At 38.5% G+C, this 16,762-nt stretch overlaps 2 pseudogenes; both read left to right on the top strand.

Moving 5' to 3' along the window:
- The first annotated feature begins 9,138 nt into the window (after positions 1-9,138).
- Positions 9,139-9,275, top strand: LOC132672847 (U1 spliceosomal RNA; annotated as a pseudogene).
- A 154-nt stretch (positions 9,276-9,429) lies between these two features.
- On the top strand, positions 9,430-10,578 carry LOC132690990 (large ribosomal subunit protein uL18 pseudogene; annotated as a pseudogene).
- The last annotated feature ends 6,184 nt before the right edge of the window (positions 10,579-16,762 follow it).

Below are 16,762 nucleotides of genomic sequence, written 5' to 3'. Positions count from 1 at the left end.
ATTTAATAATCTCCTCACTGTAGGAAAAGCATCTCATTTATGTAGCACTCTTTTTAAAACAAAAAATTTTTTAAATGTTTTTATTTATTTTTGAGACAGAGAGAGACAAAGAATGAGCAGGGGAGGTGCAGAGATCAAGGGTAACACAGAATCTGAAGTAGGCTCCAGGCTCTGAGCTGTCAGCACAGAGCCTGACGCAGGGCTTGAACTCACAGACTGTGAGATCATGACCTGAGCTGAAGTCAGATGCTTAACCGACTGAACCACCCAGAAGCCCCATCATTTATGTAGCATTCTACAAAGTGCTTTCACATAATCATTTGACTTTTTATATCTATGTGAACTAGATGGGAACTATATTGTCATACACCAAAACAAAGTTAATTCAATAAGTATTTATTTACTTAGTTTTAAGTGTACAAGGTGGTGATACAATACTTCCATATAACACCCAGGGATCATCACAAGTGTGCTCCATAATCCACATCAGTTTGTTTTCTATAATTAAGACCCAAATGTGAGATCTGAAACCATAAAAATCCTAGAGGAGAACACAGGCAGAAACTTCTTTGACATTGGCCATAGCAACTTCTTTCTAGATATAACTCCTGAGGCAAGGGAAACAAAAGCAAAAATAAACTATTGGGACTTCATCAGAATAGAAAGCTTCTGCATAGCAAAGGAAACCATCAACAAAACTTAAAGGCAACTCATGGAATCGGAGAAGATATTTGCAAATGACCTACCTGATAAGGAGTTAGTATCCAAAATATGTAAAGAACTTATAAAACTCAACACCCCAAAAAACAAATAATCCAGTGAAGAAATGGGCAGAAGACATACAGATAGTGAACAGACACATGAAAAGATGCTCAGGGTCAGTGATCATCAGGGAAATCCAAATCAAAAGTACAATGAGATGTGACCTCACACCTGTCAGAATGCCTAAAATCAACAACACGAAACAAAAGTGTTGGCAAGGATGTAGACAAAGGGGAACCCTCTTGGCACCATTGATGGGAATGTAAACTGGTATAGCCACTGTGGAAAACAGTATGAAGCTTTCTCAAAAAGTTAAAAATAGAATTACCCTACAACCTAGCATTTGTACTACTGGTTACCCAAAGAAAACAAAAATACCAATTCAAGGGGATACATGAACCCCGAGATTGATAGCATCATTATCGACAATAGCCAAAATATGGAAACAGCCCAAGTGTCCATCGACTGATGAATGGATAAAGAAGATGTGGTATATATATTTTATATACATACAATGGGATATTACTTAGCCATAAAAAGAATGAACCCTTGCCATTTGCAATGACATGGATGGAGCTGGAGTATTATGCTAAGGGAAATAAGTCAGAGAAAGACAAATACCATATGATCTCACTCATACGGGATTTAAGAAACAATTGAGCAAAGGGAAAAGAAGGAGGCAAACCAAGAAACAAGTATTGAGGAATGCTCTACTCTGACAGACACTGATGACACATAGTGAATGTGGAGTTTCTGTACTAGTGGGGAGAGGCAGACAACAAACAAACATAGGTGTATGTCATTCCCTTACAGAAAAGTTGAGTAGGGTACAAAGGACAGGGAACATGGAAGATGTCCATGAATGCTGCTCTATTTAGAATGATCAGGAAAAACTTCTCTGATGAGATGACATTTGGGATTCCAGAGGAAGAATATTCCAGGCAGAGGAAACAGGACATAGAAAGGCCTGAAGAAGGGAATGCTTCTTGATGTGTTCAAGAATTGAATAGAAAGAATGGTAGGAGAGATGGGACTAGAGGGAAGTGAACAAAAGAAGAATGGTCAAAGACAAAGTCAGATGAAATTCGTAAAAAGGCTGTAAGATTAACTGAGTTACTCTTGATTATTCAATAAGTGACAGAATTGAGTTCAAACCCAGGTCCCCTGACTCCAGATCCTGTGCTTATATACTGTGTTACTTCAGAGACATAACCAGTAGTAGTAGCTGCTCTATTAATGCTTCTTCGGCGGATTCAGTGCATCTAGGGAACTGAAAAGCAGAGTCAGAAAGATAATATTAGGGGCGCCTGGGTGGCTCAGGTCATGATCTCACGGTTCATGAGTTCCAGCCCCGTGTTGGGCTCTGTGCAAACAGCTCAGAAGCCTGGAGCTTGCTTTGGATTCTGTGTCTCCCTCTCTCTCTGTCCCTCCCCCACTCATGCTCTGTCTCTCTCTCTCTCTCAAAAATAAATAAACATTAGGGGCACCTGGGTGGTGCAGTCGGTTAAGTGTCCGACTTCAGCTCAGGTCACGATCTCGCCGTCCGTGAGTTCGAGCCCTGCGTCAGGCTCTGGGCTGATGGCTCAGAGCCTGGAGCCTGCTTCCGATTCTGTGTCTCCTTCTCTCTCTGCCCCTCCCCCCTTCATGCTCTGTTTCTCTCTGTCTCAAAAATAAATAAACATCAAAAAAAAATTAAAAAATAAATAAATAAACATTAAAAAAAAAGAAGGATAATATTAATCTGCATGATCTCTTTTTGGGTTGCTATCATGTGGTGGCATTTATGAAAATCTTCTTGGCCAAGGACAAGACTAGACTCTACTGCTCGACTAAATAGGCAACTAAGACTACTTCCCACTACTTCTCTTGTGGTTTAAAATTTCCCCCTTGAAATATTTCATTCAGCTGTCCTTAACTCTTTTTTTAAAGTTTATTTATTTTGTGAGAGAGAGAGAGAGAGAGCACACACATGAGTGGGGGAGGGGCAAAGAGAGAGAGGGAGAGAGAGAATCCCAAGCAGGTTCTGTGCTGTCAGCGTGGAGGCTGACACAGGGCTCCATCCCATCAACCATGAGATCTTGACCTGAGCCGAAATCCAGAGTTGGACGCTTAACCAGCTGAGCCACCCAGATGCCCCAGCTGTCCTTAATTTTGAATATTGAGGCAAGTTCTGACAGCAGAGGAAATGGGAAATAGAGTAAATATTAACAACTTGAAAGAAATTGCATGAGATCATTGGACTATGTGTGAAGTGCATGTATAAATATAAACAGAAACATATATTCTTACATATACATATATGCACATATATAAACCCCTCCATGGGAAACATTTAAACATTATTTTTATTTTTTATTTTTAATTAAAAAAATTTTAATTCTAGTATAATTACTGTACAGTATTAGTTTCAAGTGTACAGTTCTGCACATTACATTCATTAATTCTATACATTACTCAGTGTTCATCACAATAGGTCTACTCTTAATCCTCATCACCTATTTCACCCATCTCCCCCCACCTCCCCTCTGGTAACCATTAGTTTGTTCTCTGTAGTTAAGAGTCTGTATTTTGTGTCTTTTTCAATTTGCTCACTTATTTTGTTCCTTAAATTCCATATATAAGTGAAATCATATGGTATTTGTCTTTCTCTGACTTATTTCACTTAGCATTATACTCTCTAGATCTATCCATGTTACACCCATGCAAATGGCAAGAATGAATTTCATTTTTTTTATGACTGTAATATTCCAGTATGTGTGTGTATGTTACCACATCTTCTTTATCCATTCATCTCTCGATGGATGTTTGGATTGCTTCCACAATTTGGCTATTTATGCTTCAGGAAACGGGTATGTATATCTTTTCAAATTAGTGTTTTCCTATTCTTTGGGTAAGTACTCAGTTGTGGAATTGCTGGATTATATGTTAATTCTACTTTTAATTTTTTGAGGAAACTCCATACTATTTTCCACAATGGCTGCACCAGTTTGCATTCCTCCCATGGGAAACTTTTATTGCTAATGTTAGTGGTAGAAGTAGATATAAATTATGATAAAGGTGATAACATCAGGGGTGCCTGGGTGGCTCAGTCAGTTAAGCATCCGTTTCTTCATTTTTGGCTTAGGTCATGATCTTGTGGTTTGTGAGTGTGAGCCTTGTGCCAGTCTCTGCACTGACAGTGTGGAGCCTGCTTGAGATATTCTCTCTCTCTCTCTCTCTCTCTCTCTCTCTCTCCCTCTCTCCCTCTCTCCCCCTCTCCCTGTCCCTCTCCCTCTCCCCCTCCCGCTGACCCTACCCCACTCATGCTTGCTCTCTCTCTCTCAAAATAAATACATTAAAAAAATTTTTTAAAGATGATAACATCACACGATGTCAATTTCAATAGAATCTACTCAATGAGTCCATACTATAATCATGGGTTATAGACCAGTGTGAATTTTAAATATAAATTTTTAATAATAATACAATACCATAATAATATGTAAACCATTACAGTATGCAAATATTACCTATTAAATGATGAATTAATACTTGTTCGGATTGAACATTGAGTTAATTCTGTCTTAGCATACTTCTAGAAGACCACGTGTTACTTAATCAATTTAAATAGGAAATCGGGCACCTGGCTGGCTCAGTTGGTGGAGTGTGTGACTCTTGATCTCGGGGGTGGGAGTTTGAGCCCACATTCATTGTACAAATTACTTAAAAATAAAATCTTAAAAAAATTTAAATAAGAAGTCATAAATTATTTTACTTCAGAGATTGCCATGTGGTACCCAGCACAATGGCTTAAACACTGAGTGGAAGACAGCCTAGAGTAGTGGTTGGGAGAACACAGCTGTTAGATTTAAGCTAAGGTAAAACCCATCTTCGCACTTAGTAGCTGTGTGATCACAGACAAATCTTAAATGTCCTCATCTATAAACTGGTTTAATAATAGCACCCACCATATAGAATAGTGAGACTTAATAAGTTAGTTAATTAATATGTAAGGTGCTTAAAATGATCCTGACACATAGTAAGAACTAAAATGGTGTTGTACTACTTTTATTAACATAAAAAATATTTGTTGAAGTTAATTAATCTTTTGCAGATAGGATTGGTTGATTTAAAAATAGGTCAGGTGTGTACTAATATGAAAGCTGTGCTGTTATGATGAGCTCAAGGTTTAGGGAATTGTTTCGCCATGTCTGACTTGCAGGCATATTTACTCACTAATACCCATTTCTCCATCTCTTCTTTTCTCTCCTAAGTGACAGATATTAAAACTGTCTTCCCATGAGGCAGAAACTTGGAGGTTTCCCTCTTTTACTTCGTGATCATTTTATATTTGTCTTTATACTTGTCTCCCTTCTTTTCTAAAAGGAAGATCTAGAAAGGAAACCTAGCCTGGTTAGTTTAGCAGTGTTTTTTCAAATGTTTTAAAAATGTGGGTTGTAAATCAATTTAGCGGGTTTCAGTCAATTAAAAAAATTTTTTTTAATGAAAGTGCATCACAGGGAGTAAGATAAGTATTGTTTTATGAAATATCACACACATATATGTGTATACATAAATATATTCCTACATGTGTAACACACATGAAAGATAGTACGTGTAATGATTAAGGGCATAGACTCTGGAGCCATGTTGTGTGTATTAAAATCCTGGCTTGGCTCTTTGTCTTGTACAAGTTTCTATGTGCCTCAGTTTACTTATCTGTAAAATTAAGGTAATAAAAGTACCTACCTCACAGAATTGTGAGAATTAAGTGAGTTAACATATGTAAAGAGCTTAGAATTTATAAATCCCTTTCTCTCTGTTTACCTATCCATCTATTCACACACACAGATATACACACAGATCTATATATCTACACACATACACACATATGCACATAGTAAGAGCTGTGTAAAAGGTTATCAATAATGTGTGTGTGTGCTTGTCCTGATGTAAAATATGTTTCTTACTGTGAGTTGTGGCCAAAAAAGTTTTAAAGTTACTTGTTTATCAGGTGGAAGGGTATTGTGAGTGGATTTGGAGTGAGGAGACTCTGGTCCAAGTCAATTCTCTGTCAATCCTCATGTTACCTGGAATGTATCATTTGACTTCTTTGTCATTGTCTTTCTCTTAAAGATGAATGGACTCTCAATTATCTTAAATGGGCCAACAAACACTATAACTCTATGCTTTTATTCTTTCTGCCTCTTCCCTTTCTTCCATCTTACTTCTGAGCAAACTGAGAAGTTCTTTATGGATTGTAGCATTATGAGTTTTGACCTTGGCCAGGATGATTGAATGAGGATTAGGTACCTTAGGAAAAAGACATGCAATAGGGACTCTTGACACAAGATAGTGACCAAGTCACCAACTCTTTCCTTTGAGGGGAAGTTGAATGTGGGAAGACAGGCAACATTAGGGATGTCTAGAGAGACATCACAATGGGGGAGGATCAGAGCGGTGTTGTAGTGCCCTACAAATTGTGGTAGGAGGAAAAATGGCCTATAGAATCAATACTGGTGGTGGAATTCTGTGGAAGGGAGAGAACCATCTCAAACTGCCTCTGACCAGCTTGTATGGTTGTGGAAAATCTGCCCCTCAGGACCTTCCCTAGGTGGGTTATAAGTGAGATAGAGAGTTACTTGGGGTTGGGGTGAGCCAGGAGAGGAGATGAGACAAAGGGGGCCTAGGAATATGAGAAAGAAGAGTTTAAATATAAGAGACAACCAGTGTAACTTTCCTGGAAGCAGGGATAGTTAAGAGCATTTTCAATTAATGGGGATTTCTAATTCTCAATTTTTTGTTGACTGTGTCACACAGGGTTCAACTCCTCTCTATTGTACCATTCATACCCTCATCTTTGAGTCAGTAGTGTTCCAGAAAGAAAGGGGATTAAGGAGGGCCCATCAGCTTGATATAAGGAAAAAAGTGAAATTCAGAATAGATATCAAGAATTTAGTGGAAGCAGGAACTCAGTTGAAATGTAGCCCTCACACCTGGGTGGCACAGTCGGTTGAGCTTCTGACTTCGGCTCAGGTCATGATCTCGTGATCTGTGGGTTCAAGCCCCACATCGGGCCCTGTACTGACAGCTCAGAGCTTGGAGCCTGCTTCAGATTCTGTGTCTCCTCTCTCTGCCACTCCCTGACTTGTTCTCTCTCTCTCCCTTCCCCTCCCTCTTTCTCTATCTCAAAAATAAACATTAAAAAAAAAAAAAAAAGAAAGAAATGTGTAGCCCCCACCAGGCACCCAGACATATTAGAAAGGATACCAGTTTTCCCAATATATGTGGAATGAAGGTTTGAGCCAATTTGCTTAAATATTGGAAGACAGGATGAGTTGAGCAAGTGCAAGAGTTGGAGGCTTTCAAGCAGCTGATACATGATATAATACCGTAATTCTCTGTCATTTAGAGTGTTGTTTTCCAAAGAGTATCTCTGCGCACTAGCTTTGTTTCTCCTCACCAATAAGAGTTTCATGAGGAAATAAATTTGGGAAGTGATGGGCACTTCCCACTCCACTCACCTTAAAGATCTGCAGTTTACATCAGCATGTTATAACTCTGGGAAGTTGAGCAGTGAAGGTTCAAGATTACGTAGTTGTCTTCCTTGGAGCCCAAAAGCACCAAAGGAACACAGTCTAGTTTCCAATTACTTGCTAGATTTTTCTATCTTGATTTCAAAAAAGACATTGCCACACAATGTCCAGAAATTTCTCTATGAAGTGAATTTACCCTATTGTCACCATTTTGGTTAATAAGATTATCACCACATGTCATCTCAGAACTCTCAAATATCTTTTATTTTTGACCATTAGTTCTTCTTCACACCTGCCATACACATACAATAGAATTAATTCATTATCAGATCTTGCTGATGCTTGTAAAACACATATATCCCTTGTTACATGCCAGACTTTTTATAATTTTTTTTAACGTTTATTTATTTTTGAGACAGAGACAGAGCATAAACGGGGGAGGGTCAGAGAGAGGGAGACACAGAATCTGAAACAGGCTTCAGGCTCTGAGCTGCCAGCACAGAGCCCGACGCGGGGCTCGAACTCACAGACCGCGGGATCATGACCTGAGCTGAACTCGGCCGCTTAACCGACTGAGCCGCCCAAGCACCCCAGACTTTTTATAATTTTAATGTATATTGGTTATTTAAGATACATTGAATCTTAGTAACAGGAAATTGTATTTCCATATACCAAGCAACAAACAATTGGAGTTTGAAATTAAAGTACCATTTATAATAGCATAAAAAATTATCAATCATTTAGGGGTAAATCTGACCAAATATGTGAAAGACCTGTACACTGGAAATTACTAAATATTGCTGACAGAAGTAAAGAAAATTTCAAGAAGTGGAGAGCTATACCTTGTAAATGGCCTGGAAGGCTCAATATTGTTAAGGTATCAGTACTCTACAAACTGATTTATACATTCAATGCAATACCAATAAAAATCTCAGCAGACTGTTCTGGGTCAAAATTGGTAAGCTGATTGTAACATTCATATGGGAATGCCAAGGACTTAAAATACTTAAAGCAACCTTAAAATAGTAAGAAGAAAGTTGGAGGGGTACACTACTTGATTTTAAACATTATTATTAAGCTGTTGTCACCAACACAATGTGGTATTGGCATGGAAATGGACAGTTACATCAAAGGAACAGAATAGAGAGTTCTGAAATAGACCCATACATTACAAACAATTGATTTTTTTTTTTTATATCAGAGCAAAGGCAATGCGATGGGTAAAGGATAGCCTTTTCAACCAAATAGTGCGGGCATAATTGGATGTCTATTATTTTATTTTTTTAAAGATTTTATTTTTAACTAACTTCTACACCCAATATGGGGCTTGAACCCACAACCCTGAGACCAAGAGTGACGTGCTCCACAAACTGAGCTAGCCAGGCACCCATGGATATTTATATTAAAAAAACAAACAAACAAGAAACTTGGATCCATACTGTGCACCATTTATAAAAACGAATTCAAAATGGATCATATGCCTAAATGTAAAACCTAACACTATAAAAATTCTAGAAGAAAACATGGTAGAAAATCTTTGTGAACTTGAATCAGGCAATACTTTTTAGAAAAAAATACCAAAATCACTGAATAAAAGGATAAATTGACACATTAGACTTCTTCAAAATCTAAAATTTCTGTTCTTCAGATGACACAGGAGAGAATGAAAAGACAAGCCACAGACTGGGGGGAAATCTTTGGGAAGCATATATTTACTAACGGACTTGATTCCAGAATATATAAAGAACACTCAAAACTCAATAATAAGAAAACCCAATAAAAATGGACAAAAGATTTGAATAGACTTCACCAAAGAAGATCTATAGATGGCAAGAAATTACATGAAAATGTGGCTAATAGAAAACTTACCTGTCAGGGGAGACGCCATGATCACAAAGGTAGTTCTCCCAGGGCGAGGCTCATCCATTGCACTCCAGATGTGCTGACCCCTGCGATTTCCCCAAATGACTTATTGGAGAAATGCAAATTAGAAACTATGAGATGTCACTACATAGCTGTCAGAATGACTAAAATTAAAAAGATTGACCCCACCAAGTGTTGGAGAGGATGCGGAGAAACTAGAACTCTCACATACTACTGGTAGGAATGTAAAATGTATGAACACTTTGAAAAACAGTTGGGCAGTTACTTAAAAATGTTAAAAATATGGCTGAGCCTGCTGGTCTTTGGCAAGCTGCTGATGCCGGTCTCTGTTGTGCAGGATGGGGTTTGTTAAAGTTATCAAGAATAAGGCTTACTTCAAGAGATACCAAGTGAAATTTAGAAGAAGACAAGAAGTTAAAACTGATTACTATGCCCGGAAATGCTTGGTAATTCAGGATAAAAATAAGTACAACACACCTAAATACAGGATATTTCGTGTAAGCAACAGAGACATCATTTGTCAGATTGTTTATGCCTGTATAGAAGGAAACATGATAGTTTGTGCAGCTTATGCTCATGAACTCCCAAAGTATGGTGTGAAGGTTGGCCTGACAAGTTATGCTGCAGCATATTGTACTGGCCTGCTGCTGGCCTGCAGGCTTCTCCATAGGTTTGGTGTGGATAAGATCTATGAAGGCCAAGTAGAAGTGACTAGAGATGACTGCAGTGTGGAAAGTATTGATGATCAACCTGGTGCCTTCACCTGCTATTTGGATGCAGGGCTTGCCAGAAATACTACTGGAGATATAAAATTTTGGGGGTCCTCAAGGAGCTGTGGATGGAGGCTTGTCTATTCCTCACAGTACCAAATGATTTCCTGGTTATGATTCAGAAAGCAAGGAATTCAATGCAGAAGGACATCGGAAGCACATCATGGGTCAAAACGTTACAGATTATATGCAGTACCTAAGGGAAGAAGATGAGATGCTTACAAGAATCAGATGCTTATAAGAAAGCTCCTGCTGCCATATGAGAGAATCCAATCTATGAGAAGGAGCCTAAGAAAGAAGTTAAAAAGAAGAGGTGGAATTGTCCCCAAATGTCTCTTGCCCAGAAGAAAGATCAGGTAGCTCAGAAGAAGGCAAACTTCCTTAGAGATCAGGAGTGGGCTGCTGAGAGCTAATAAACCAAACCACAATTTTCTATGAAGATTTTTTGGATAAAGACAATAATAAGCTTATTCACCAACCCACAACAACAACAACAACAACAACAACAACAGTGAAGTTAAGTATACATCTACTACATGACCCAACCATTCCACTCCAAGATTTTTTACCCAAGAGAAAAGGATGAGCAACTGAGTGGCTCAGTTGGTTGAGCATCTGACTCTTGATTTCAGCTCAGGTCATGATCTCAGGGTTCATGAGACTTGGATTCTCTCTTTCTCTCTCTCAAATAAATAAACTTAAAAAATTAAAAAAAAAAAAGGAATTATGTCCTTGTAAAGATTTGCACAGAAATGTTTATAACAGCTTTGTAGCCCCTAAGTGATAAGCAACCCAAATTTCCATCAATGGGTAAATGGATAAACACATGGCAGCATATTTATACAATGCCATTGTAACAACAATAAAAAGGAATGAATTGTGGATACAGTCAACAATAACAGCAGATCAGTTTGTTTGGGGAGGTGTGTAGGGTGGAGGAGCACAGAAAAGTGGGAAAGGAAGGGATTCCAAAGGGACCTGAAGAAATTTGGGGCCATAATCCATTGTTTACTATCTTGATTGCAATGATGGTTTCACAAGTATAAGCATATGTCAAAATTCAACAAATTACACACTTAAAATAAAATATGTGCAGCTTATTTTATCTCAGTTATATCTCAAAACTGTTTTTTAAAAAGATGGTTCTAACATGCATTTATTTGAGGTTGTGTGTGGGTAATTCAGGTAGGCATGTCCAGCTTAGGGTTGGAAAAAGGGATGTGTAACTCTGGGGGAAGGTGGGGGAAAAGATTTTAGGAATAAATTGTCCCTCCCTCCCTTATCCTCTTTCTTCTCTCCCTCCTTTGTCTGTCCTTCATAAAGATCTGAGATGGTTAAATATTATTTATGTGGAGTTGACAGTTGAAGATATGGGAAAGGCTGGTTGCATAAAGGAATGGGTTATTGAGGAAAGAAACGTGAGAAACACTGAGGCATGTTTGAAAGGGATACTGAAGAATAGAAGAAACTAGTATGATCAGAAGAGTGGTGGGCATGTAGGAAAATAATTAGTAAAAGGGAATGGATGAACTACTTCCTTTTTGCTTAGTACTGTCTATTTCTGTGAATGTTGGTCTGTCTTTTTAGGGCTCAGGAACATCTCCAATGGGATAAAGAACAAACCAAACAATCACAGGGCTATGCTGGTTAATACCCTATTGTTCCTAATGTAGTAGTATGTTGTTTTTAAAAAAAAAACCCACAAGGCTCCTGGGTTGCTCAATTAGCTGGCCGATTTCCATTTAGGTCATGATCTCCTGGTCTGTGAGTTCGAGCCCCACATCCGTCTCTGTGCTGACAGCTCAGAGCCTGGAGCAGTCTTCGGATTTTGTGTCTCAGTCTCTCTCTGCCCCACCTCTGCTTGCACTCTGTCTCTCAAAAATGAAGAAACATTAAAAAAATATTTTTAAAAACCCCACAAAATGAAACCTCAATAAAACCAGTATTCTTAGGAGATGGGAGTCATTTCACATATAATCCTTTAGCTAGCTCAACAAATATTTGCATGGCCCCACCATCTTCTGGTTTTGTTTTATTTTATTTTATTTTATTTTATTTTATTTTATTTTATTTTATTTTATTTTATTTGAGTAAGAATTCTATACCCAGGGCGCCTGAGTGGCTCAGTCAGTTAAGCATCAGACTCTTTGGCTGAGGTCATGATCTTGCAGTTTGTGAGTTTGAGCCCCGCCCTGAACTCTGTGCTGACAGTGGGTAGCCTGCTTGGGATTCTCTCTCTTTCCGTTCCTCCCCTGCTTGTGCTCGCATGCTCTCTCTCTCTCTCTCTCTCAAAACAAATAAACATTAAAAAAAAAAATCTCTGTACCCAACATGGGGCTCATACTTATGACCCTGAGATCTAGAGTTACATGCCGTACTGAGGCAGTCAGGTGCCCCATGCATTTTGTTTTTAAAAGACCACATGAAAATGCTGAGTGCCTTCAAAGAGGTATAGTAATTTATGCCCTCCTGTTTGGCATAAAGTGGGTGAAACATTTTTAATGTCATAGAACAAAGGAAAAAAAGTAAATTATATAAAAACATATATGAGGTCTTTAAATGGGTGTCCTGGCTGCAGTCCTTTTGAGATGCTTTTCAGTCTTTTGTGCTGCTCCTGCCTGAGAAGTCCTGATAATAATTTCTATAAAGACTGCTCCACCAAAGCATTAGAGACTGTTAAAAACTGAGAACAAACTGAGGGTTGATGGGGGGTGGGAGGGAGGGCAGGGTGGGTGATGGGTATTGAGGAGGGCACTTTTTGGGATGAGCACTGGGTGTTGTATGGAAACCAATTTGACAGTAAATTTCATATATTAAAAAATAAAAAAAAATAAAAAATAAAAAAAAATTAAAAAAAAATAAATAAAAAGAAAAAAAAAAATAAAGACTGCTCCATATTATATGACATATTCGTATTATATGAATGCACCAACAAGAAATTAATCCGTTATTTCAGAGAAATAACAGCCACTGTGGAAAAAACCCCATCATGGTTAGGATTTCTACTTTCTTATATTCTTTAGATTTCCTACAATAATAAATGATTATGAAATCTAAAGATTTGCCAGGGAAGATTTAATATTCATTTCAACTGAAGAACTAAAGTATCTTTTTCAGAGCCTTTAGAAAGAAGTGGATTGGATTTCTTACCTGTGGCTTAAGTTAACAGTGTTCAGGGGAAAAGAAGAACCAAAGAGAAATTAACCGAATGACCAAACAAACAAACCCAAATTCACAAAAATAAAGACATTCTATATACCAGATAACAACATTCATTGCTGACCGGTTTGTTAGATGTCAGACAGATCTCTGTTCTGACTGTTGAGCTGTGTGACCTTGGACAGATTGCCAGTCTCTCTGAGCTTCTGCTCTTCCTTAAAAGGGGCCATAATACCTACCTCACCAACAGAGACGTGGTGGGGTGTGAGACAGGGGATTTATGAGAGAGTGCCTGGCCCAGATTGTCTTAAAATGATCATTTAGTTCCTTCCCCTTTTTCTCAGGGATTAACTGAAGCTGACAGTTTGGGGTGCAGGCAGATAGTTTGCTGCAGTGTGTAAACCAATTCCAGTCTCCCCTTCTTTGGTGTTTCTGTACCTTCTTGGAGTGTGAATGAGGAGGGTCCTCTTCTTTTGATGTACAGGCTTGGGTTAGGTTAGCTAGGAAAGTGACACGTCTGGCTTTTTTCCTGCTGGCTTATATCTTTGGCCATGTTTCCACCAGGCTGTGGCCTCAGTGCTCTGGTCAATCCAGAGTCATCAAAGCTGAGAGAAAAGGAGGTGAGGTGGCAAACTGTGAGGGGAGCTCAGAGCTGGTATTCCCAAATTCTTCTGATCTGCCCCACAGAAAGCACAGCCTTGGTTCAGGCAGGCTTCCTCTCCACAACAGCCAGGTTTCTTCTTTACCCTTCCAGAGTCCTATACTCTCTCAGGGGGAGGGGTGATGAATGTTTTTGGCACTGAAGGAAAGAAATCCTATTCCAAAGAGGAATACTTCTGTCCTACTCCCCAGTTTTATTTTGTCTTTAAACTTCAGGTTCTCTTTTCCAGGAGAGATTTAAATTGGATTATAGTAATAATTCCTATTTGTTACATGCCACATGCTTTATATCCATTAACTCAATTCTTGCAACAATCCTGCAAGATACATGTGGTTGGTTCCATTTTATGGATGAGAATATTGAGGCTCAAACAGATATGAGGACTTGTGCAAAGCAACATAGCTGGTGACCATAATATTAATCCCCGGACATGTTTTATTTTGGAGCTGTGAAGCAGTTTGTCTCTCAGTCCTATTTACCTGTGTTTTCACCCCACTCACCGTACCACCACCCTGGCCTGGGGCAAGTTACTAGCTTAAAGGATTTATTTGCCATGTAAATCCTGAGATGTGATCTCTTTCTCTGTCTCATCCCTAGGATATCATTAGAGAGAGTTTGCCAGCTGGGAAAAGATACGAACGACCCCATAGCATCAGTGAGTACAGTGTGTTCTCATAAAACTGGTGCTCTAAAAATGGCTACATTTTACTGAGAGAATTAACCACAAATTGAGGCTAGTTTTTACAACGCCACAAGTGGGGCTGTATTAATTATCTATAAAGACGATTCTGAAGGGGTTCTCTGCTCTCAAATTCCAAAGGAAGCAAGTAAGGTACAGTATGCAATGTTCTCTGAGGCGGATGATCCAGTCTTCTCAAGTTTTAGAAGGTCTCACTGGGGACAGTCAGGATCCTGAACTGTATTATGATTTTACTCTTTAAAAGGCTCTGTGAAGCCCTCAGAGCAGAACAAGCTGGCCTATCTCAGAGCACCAGAGCTAGATCCAAAGTGCATCGGCATTTTTTTCCTAGCAAAACAAAACCAAACATGAACAGTATTTCCTCTAAAACTGAAAAACAAAGTCAACAAGGAGAAACAGGATAAAAAGAAGGGCAGTTTTGGATTTTTGAAAGAATTTGATGTAGTACCTGGTGTGAATTGAATTTATTTAACTGTCATTCACATTTAAAGGCCTAGGCCCAGGTCTAGAAGAGTTATTGTAGCATTCCATGAAAGACTTTCCTTTGTTACCCACATTTAGTTTATGTGATTGGTGCACTAGGATTATTTTTCCAGTCTGAATGGATATAGAAGATGTATGGACCTGCAGTGTGTACAGAGCTGTTAGCATCACTCAGAAATAAGCTCCAGTCCCATTGCAACCCATATACATCTTGCATAACAAAGGATTTGGGGCTTAAGGTGGCATTTCAACCTCAAACAGTGTTCAATATGACAAACTTTTATTGCAGTTGAATTTATTTGTCGTTCTAGGTGTTCAAAGCATCTTATTTATTCTGAGGTACGGAATCAGTTTTTAGGGTGGTAATTAACTCTTTAATAGATGACAAAATTGATGTCTGATATTACAACATGAACCCCTACATCCAGCTATAGCTGACTTGACTCTATTGCAAGGAGCTCAGGCTTTGGAGTAGGTTCTGCTATATATACACTTTGGCTTTGGGAGAATCACTAGTGAATCTTAAAATTGAATGTGCGTATAAATCACCTGAGGTTTCTGTTCAAAGGCAGATTCTGCTTCTGTAGGTCTAGTGTGAAGCCTGAAGTTCTGCATTTCTAACGAGCTCCCAGATGGTGAAGATGTTGACAGTCACACTTTGAGTGTCGAAAACTATTTGAACCTTAGTTTTCTCACCTGGAAAAAAAGGGGGGGGGGATGAAAATAACTACTTGAGAAAATTGTTAGGAACATTAAATGAGTCAGTGAGGTGAAGCATCTGACACGTAGGAAGATTACCACAAATATAAATGTCCCACTCCTCCTTTTCCCGTTTGTTCCTACCTAGCTCAGCAGACAGGAACTCTGTTTATTCAACTCTGTTTCCTCAGCTGCAGTTTTTAGTGGGTTTACTTTCATATTTATGTCATAGAATTAAGTTCATCGCAGAAAGACATGTGTAAATAATTAAGAGCCCACCCCGTCCTCTTTCCCCAAATTATGTGCCATTCAACATTACATGGAAAATCTTATGCCCAATGCGAATGCTCAAAATTGAATTGCAAAGCAACTTGTTCAAAATAGCTGTAAAACTTTGCTAACCATTAGCAAAACATGATTATTTGGGATCACAAAACAATACTCAATTATATTTTTGGAAGACACACTTCTAAAACAATGTTTTAAAATGGTTGGAAATGAAAGAATGGGCAAAAATATACCAGGAAACTCAAATATAAGCAAAGAGGGTTCTAATCTTAATATCGAGTGAGCTAGAATTCAACTCATGCAGTTCCATAAAGTACAAGAGGAGGGAATACTTCTCAACTCATCATCTGAGGCCAGTTTTACCCTGATACCAAAACCAAACACGTCAGGAGAATAAAAACTATAGGCCGATCTCTTACGAATGTAGCTGCAAAAATCATTTTCAACAAAATACTAGCAAATTTAATCAACCTATCAAAGAGTTTTACATACCAGATATCATTATCCCATGAACGCAAGGGTGGTTTAACATTTCAAAATTAATTTGTGTGATATGCCGTATTTTAAAATTACATGATCGTTTCAATAGGTGGAGAAAAGCATTTGATCAAGTCAGGTTCTGCTCAGGATAAAAATACTTAAACTATAAATGCGAGGGTAGTCTCTCAAGCTGATAAAGAGCATCTATGGGAACTTACAACTAATATACTTAATGGTGAAGGTTGAGTGTTTTCCCTCGTAAGATAAGGGACAAGACAAAGATGTCATTCTCACCACCTCAGTTCAGTAGTCTACTTGATATTCTTTCTAGGGGCAATGTCTTTGTCCATTCAGGCTACAA

This window comes from Panthera onca, chromosome A3 (genome assembly GCF_046562875.1).
Source record: "Panthera onca isolate mPanOnc1 chromosome A3, mPanOnc1 haplotype 2, whole genome shotgun sequence".
NCBI lineage: Eukaryota > Metazoa > Chordata > Mammalia > Carnivora > Felidae > Panthera > Panthera onca.
This window is presented reverse-complemented; position numbering and strand designations above follow the sequence as displayed.